The 7,517-nt window shown below is 40.6% G+C and overlaps 1 long non-coding RNA gene across 1 annotated transcript in view; it reads right to left on the reverse strand.

Moving 5' to 3' along the window:
* The window catches only part of LOC107637793, a 14,984-nt gene extending 7,617 nt beyond the window's left edge, over positions 1-7,367 (reverse strand). Inside the window, exons 1-2 of the long non-coding RNA XR_001619531.2 lie at positions 7,356-7,367; positions 5,150-5,151 (exon numbers count right to left, since the gene is read on the reverse strand). This is a non-coding gene — a long non-coding RNA (uncharacterized LOC107637793). The remainder of the gene's footprint in view (positions 1-5,149; positions 5,152-7,355) is intronic.

Consider the following 7,517-nt stretch of genomic DNA (forward strand, 5'->3'; position numbering starts at 1 on the left):
GTTGCCCCGCCGATTTTCAATGGATTGACAAATTCTGCTGAAGCAGACAATTGGTTCAAGGATGTGGAGTGTGCATTACAGACTCAACATGTCCCAAATAATCAGTTCATGGAATATATGGCTTTTCAACTCGTAGGAGAAGCTCAGCATTGGTGGCTAGGAGAGTGTCGATTTTTGCAACTACAGAATATGGATATTCCATGGGAGCTGTTTCAGACTGTTTTCTATAGGAGGTATTTTCCTGAATCAGTAAGGGATGCCAGAGAGTTAGAGCTTATGCAGCTGAATCAAGGTTCAATGTCTGTGGCCGAGTATACAAGTAAGTTCGAGGAACTTTGTAGGTTCTCAAGGGTATGTCGAGGAGCCCCTAAGTCATATGAGGGTTGGAAGTGTGAAAGGTACCAAGGAGGTCTGAGTGAAAATATTATGAATGTTGTGACTCCATTTGAGATTCATATATTTTCTGAATTGGTGAGTAAGGCAAGAATTGTTAAAGATTATGCCAAGAAGACGGCTTTGGTGAGTGATGAGCATGGCGGTACTAGTAGCAAAGGTCGTGGGAAGTATGTTCCATCAAGAGGCCAGAACTCCAAGAAGGGTAGTCATGGGAGGAAAATTATCAGTAAAGAATTTCACAAAAATATCGCGTTGCAAGGGTAGTTCTAAATCGACAACTAAACTTCAGTCAATGTTTAAATTGTTTGTCACTTAAGTAAACCCAATAAAATTAACCGAAGTATTTAAACCTCGGGTTGTCTCTCAAGGAATTGCAGGGAAGTGTACTTATAATTGGTTATGGAAAAGTATTTTTGGGGGTTTTATGATAAGAGGCAAGTAATGTAAATAACAAAGAAATAAAATAACAACTAAGAAAAGTCCTATCAAGGATTGAAAATTAGAATTCCTATCCTCATTATCATCATCAATTGTGATGGTAATTGCCTTTTGCTTTCACTTACTTAACCTCTAACAATGAAGGAAAGTCAAGTGAGCAAAATCAACTTAAGTTCACAAGTCCTAATCAAAGACTAGATTTACTGAAGCCTAAGCCAACTAGCAATTTTCAATCGCCAATCAACAAAAGAATTTTTGTAACTCAAGAGTCTCTAATTGATAAATCAAAGTTAAGAACATAAAAATCTAATTTAAAATCCATCCAAGCATTTTATCAAACACTTGGAAGGCATAAAATAAAAATATAGAAAACTAACAAGACATAGCAAAATCTAAAACTGACCAAAGCAAAGAAATAACAATAACAAAGAAATTGAACAATAAGAAACATGAAACATAAATTGCATTAATGAATATTGAGAGTAACACATGAACTCATAAACTAAATTAGCAAAATAAAGGAATCAACAAGGGAAGTAGATAACTAAAGTGCTAGAACAAATAAAAGTAGAAGCAACCTAAATTAAAGTAAGGTTGAAACCCGAAATTGAGAAGGAACAAGACTAAAAACCCTAAACCCTAGAGAGAGGAGAGGGCCTCTCTCTCTAGAATTCTACATCTAAAACCTAAGGTGTGTTTGAATGATGTGTGAATGATTGATCTCGCTCGTTCGTACCACTCTGTAGCCTCTAATCTTCATTTTCGGGCTTCAAATTGGGTCCAAATTAGCCCAGATATCGCCACCAGCGAGTTCTATTAAGTGCAACACGTGACGATCTGCCACGCATACGCGTCGGCCACGCATACGCGTCGCTGAACTTCTGTGCTGGTCACGCGTACGCGTCGCTGAAAGACGCTCTGGATCAGGCGCACGCGTCAGCCATGCGTGCGCGCCACTCCTCGCTTCTTAACTCTTCAGTTTCTTGTGTTCCTTTCACTCTAACATGCTTCATCTTCATCCTTTAAGCCATTCATGCCCTGTAAACCTGAAAACACTTAATGCATATATCACAGCATTGAATGGTAATAAAGGAGGATTAAAAATTAGCAATTTTAAAGCCTAATAAGCCTGTTTTCAATCATAGCACAGAATTAGGAAGGAAACTTAAAAACATGCAATTTACATGGATAAGTGTGAGAATAAGTGACAAAATTCACTCAATTCAGTACAAAAAAAAGCATAAAATAGTGGCTCATAAAATCTCCCAACACTTATACACCCAAATTCTCTATATTTGTCAATAAAAACAAAACACATTCTCATTAACCAAAGTTCTCACATTTCCCCGCACTTAGTTGATACACACTCACTATCTTAAGCTAATCAAAGATTCAAATAGGACAATTAATTATTTTTCTGCTTAAGGCTAGTGATGTGGTAATATAAAGAACAAAAGGGGGTTAAAAAAGGCTCAAAATGGCAAACAAAGGCAAATGAAATGGTATGCTATTTGGGATAAGTGAGCTATAATCAAATAATGGCATCAATCACATAATTGCACGAATATACATGATGACTGGAATTCACACCCCATTCAAAATTGTTGAATTAGTCCTTTTGGCAAACGCACCAAAATTATCGTCAAGTAATAACCCACAGTGGAGTGGGATCGTATCCACAGAGATTGGCAAATTCGAGCAGTTTTAATCAATTGATGAATTAGTCAAGCAGATCAATAGGATTGTAGAGTGTAGAATTATAAATGACATAAATGTAAATGACTAGAATATAAAGAAAAGCAATAAAGTGCAGAAATATAAATGGCAGAAAGTAAAGGGCAGAATCATAAATGACTTGAATGTAAATGGAAATGGGGAATTGCTGAATGTAAAAATAAGCAGTAAAGAAATGGATAGATAAGAATGGGGAAATTCATTGAGATTGGGAGATGTTGTCTCTTTAGATCGAATCTAGCTTATATCCCCTTCATTCATGCAACTTATTAACCTCTTGGCAATCATGATTGATTGAGCCCCAATCCCTTGGTGACTCAATCTCTCAGATCTTGATCAATAGCCAATTCCTTGGTCTAATTGATCATGAAGAGAGATATGCTTGGTCCCTGATTATACCACACACCATTATAGGTCCAAGTAGAGGGAGGATTATATATCACATATCCAAACACCAAAACCCAGATTCTACTCTAGTGTGAGAAGGGATTTCAAGTATGGTTTCATGTTTCCTTTCCCATGGTTCCCATGAAACCCAATTGCATTCAATCTCTTTCCCAAGATAATTGCATACTAAGCATTAAGAACGAAATTCCTTCTAGCAAATCAAAGATAAGATGAAGAGAAGAAGGATTTCACTATCATCAATCCATCAAGTACAACAGAGCTCCCTCTCTCAATGAGAGGGAAGTTAGCTACTTGTAGCTCAAAAAGTACTCAAAAGTGAAGTGTAAAAATGGATCTAAAACTGACTGTTTAACCCCTTTCTTCAGTATTCCTTGGGGGTATTTATACTACTCCTAGTAAAATAAAAGAATTACAAAAGTGAAAAAAGAAAATTACATTTTGGAGGGAAAAGAAAACACTCAATAAGCATGACTTCTCAGCTGGCGTGTGGCTGGCGCTTTTCTGGCGTGTCAGGTGCCCTTCATTTCCAGCTTAGCGTGCCACGCCTAATCCTTCAAGTGGCACGCTCATCCCTCTCTCAACCTTGGCGTGCCACACCTTCGAACTCAAGTGGCACGCCATAGTGGATTTCTTATGTTAGCGTGCCATGCCTTCGAACTCAAGTGGCACGCCCCTTGCCTTTCTCACTTCTCTTTGCCTCTGGAAACTTATACTGGCGTGCCACGCCCAAGGTCTGGTGTGCCACGCCCTTGCTTCATGCTTGGCTAGGCATTTCTGGAAAGTTGAACTTGCATGGCACGCCCAGGGTCTGGCGTGCCACGCCCCCTTTGTGAGTGAGTGGTTCCTCTGTTTGGCGTGCCCCGCCACGAAATTAAGTGGCACGCCCTAATGCTTCACTCTGAATGACACTGGCGTGCCATGCCTGGTTGCTCAAGTGGCACGCTTAAGTGAAGAATGGTGAGTGGCGTGCCACGCCTTCGATACCAAGTGGCATGCCCCATGTAATTGGCCTCCTTCTTCCTCTCTGGAAACTTATACCAGCATGCCACGCCTAAAGGCTGGTGTTCCACGCCCATGATCTTGTCTTGGTTCTAGTAGTTGGCATGCCACGCCTCAGTCTTCAAGTGGCATGACATAGTGAAATGCTAAGGTTGGCGTGCCACGCCTTCGATACCAAGTGGCACGCCCAATCCTTGCTTTTGGTCCTTTGTGGATTGGCGTGCCATGCCTGGTTGCTCAAGTGGCACGCCCAGTCTTCAATTTCCTTCAGCCCCTTCTCTGGATTATTGTACGTGCGTGCCACGCCATGCTGCTCAAGTGGCACGCCCATGGATTTGTGAACTCTTCAAGCTTGGCGTGCCACACCTGGGTTCTCAAGTGGCACGCCCAAGTGACTTCTTGGGGCTGGCGTGCCATGCCTTCGACACCAAGTGGCACGCCATAGTGAAGGTTCTTCTTGGAATGGTGAGTTGGCGTGCCACGCCCCTTTGCTCAAGTGGCACGCCCATAGTAATTGATGGGCCGGGCGTGCCACGCCCCTTTTGTGTCCTCCATTGTAGCTCTCTAGAATTTTGTATTAGCGTGCCACGCCCAGTCTCTGGCGTGCCACGCCCACATGCATGCTTGGACTTCTTCTCTAGACTTTAGTACTGGCGTGCCACGCCCAGCTCCTGGCGTGCCACGCCAGTGCATTTTTGTGGCGTTTGCTTCAAGTGGCACGCCAGTTTCACACACCCAGCTTCTTGTTTGTCTTCTACCCCATTTTTTTTATGCTTTTCTCACCTGAAATTCAGCACAACTCATCTCAAAGTAGTGTACCATAATATTCATCAAATAATGCATGAATTGTACTAATTAAATGAGATTTATGCTCTTTTATGGTGTTCTTTATGCAAGAAAGAAGGGTAGATGATGCAAGTCATCACAACACCAAACTTAAGTTTTGCTTGTCCCAAGCAAATCAAAGTGAGTAAACCTTTATAACTTGAGGCCTTGGCTTTTAGTGATTGTAATACAACTAAGAGTAAGACTAAGTGTTCAACACATGTATGAATGTTTTAATGTCATGGGAAGCTCTTGGATCCTTGAGGGTTCTTTCAGGTATAGGCCTTAGGGGTCCTTTCTATTGATTGTCACCTTGAAGTAGTAAGGGTTGTTTTGCTTTCTTGACCACGACTCTAAGTGTTTTGTCTCAAGATAACCCTTTATTTAAGCTTTCAATTAGCACTCCCAAACCAGTTAGTTTTAGGGTACTAGGTGTTGAGACACCCCTAAGAATTTACTTGCCCGGGACTCTTCTTGACACATCTTCACCACAAGCATCTACTAAGATCTTTAATTCCTTTTGAGCTTTTTTTTTATGTTTCTTTTTTATCCCAGTAGTTGATGCTCAGAGCCTTGGGTCTTTATTGCTTACTACCTCTTGGTTCTATGGATATTCAAGGAACACCCTTTGGCCTTCTGATAAACTCCGATTTTGTGGTTTATCTTGTGCTTAATTTTGGGGATTTTATCACCTTTTTTCACATTTATTCAATGAAATAGCATGGTTTTGCAATTCTCCCTTGATTTATGCTTAAATGTGAAAACATACTTTTTAGGCCCTAAAATTAGTGATTTTAATTCACTTTAATTCCATTCGATGTCTTGATGTGTTTGTTGAGTGATTTTAGGTTCATAAGGCAAGTATTGGATGGAAGAAGTGAGGAGAAAAGCATGCAAATTGGGAGAACTCATGAAGAAATGAAGGAACCGTAAAGCTGTCAGGCCTGACCTCTTTGCACTAAATCAACCATAACTTGAGCTACAGAGGTCTAAATGAAGCGGTTCTAGTTGCATTGGAAAGCTAACATCCGGGGCTTCGAAATGATATAAGATTTGCCATATGTTACTGGTATTTGAAATTGTTACTCTGAGATTGTAAAATTTGTTATTCGTTCTCTCCCTGGCAATGGCGTCAATAACTGGTGCACAATACCATGGTCCAAACATAACTTCACAACTTCGCACAACTAACCAGCAAGTGCACTGGGTCGTCCAAGTAATAAAACCTTACGTGAGTAAGGGTCGATCCCACGGAGATTGTCGGCTTGAAGCAAGCTATGGTCACCTTGTAAATCTCAGTCAGGCGGATATCAAATGGTTATGGAGTTTTCGAATAATAATAATAAATAAACAGAAAGTAAAGATAGAAATACTTATGTAATTCATTGGTGAGAATTTCAGATAAGCGTATAGAGATGTTTTCGTTCCTCTGAGTCTCTGCTTTTCCGCTGTCTTCATCCAATCAATCTTACTCCTTTCCATGGCAAGCTTTCTGTAAGGGCATCACCGTTGTCAATGGCTACATCCCATCCTCTCTGTGAAAATGGTCCAAATGCTCTGTCACGGCATGGCTAATCATCTGGAGGTTCTCGATCATACTGGAATAGGATTTACTATCCTTTTGCGTCTGTCACTACGCCCAGCACTCGTGAGTTTGAAGTCCGTCACAGCCATCCCTTCCCAGATCCTACTCGGAATACCACAGATAAGGTTTAGACTTTCCGGATCTCAAGAATGGCCATCCATGGGTTCTAACTTATACCACGAAGATACTAATAACTTGGACTCGGTCCCCTGTATTAGATATCTAAGAGATACTCATTCTAGCTTGGTTGCATGTAGAACGGAAGTATTTGTCAAGCACGCGTTCATAAGTGAGAATGATGATGAGCGTCACATAATCATCACATTCATCATGTTCTTCAGTGCGAATGGATATCTTAGAAGCGGAATAAGTTGAATTGAATAGAAAATAATAGTACTTTGCATTAAATCATGAGGAACAACAGAGCTCCACACCTTAATCTATGGAGTGCAGAAACTCTACCGTTTGAAAATACATAAGTGATAATGGTCCAAGCATGGCCGAATGGCCAGCCCCCAAACATGATCAATATGATCTAAAGATGAACTAAAAATCATAAGATGTCTAATACAATAGTAAAAAGTCCTATTTATACTAAACTAGCTACTAGGGTTTACAGAAGTAAGTAATTGATGCATAAATCCACTTCCAGGGCCCACTTGGTGTGTGCTTGGGCTGAGCTTGAAGTTTACACGTGCAGAGGCTTCTTCTGGAGTTGAACGCCAAGTTGTAACGTGTTTTTGGCGTTCAACTCTGGTTCATGACGTGTTTCTGGCGTTTAACTACAGACTACAGCGTAGAACTGGCGTTCAACGCCCTTTTGTGTCATCTAAACTTGGGCAAAGTATGGACTATTATATATTGCTGGAAAGCCCTGGATGTCTACTTTCCAACGCAATTAAAAGCGTGCCATTTTGAGTTCTGTAGCTCCAGAAAATCCACTTTGAGTACAGGGAGGTCAGAATCCAACAGCATCAGCAGTCCTTCTTCAACCTCTGAATCTGATTTTTGCTCAAGTCCCTCAATTTCAGCCAGAAAATACCTGAAATCACAGAAAAACACACAAACTCATAGTAAAGTCCAGAAATGTGAATTTAACATAAAAACTAATAAACATCCCTAAAAGTAACTA

Source organism: Arachis ipaensis, chromosome B04, assembly GCF_000816755.2.
Source record: "Arachis ipaensis cultivar K30076 chromosome B04, Araip1.1, whole genome shotgun sequence".
NCBI lineage: Eukaryota > Viridiplantae > Streptophyta > Magnoliopsida > Fabales > Fabaceae > Arachis > Arachis ipaensis.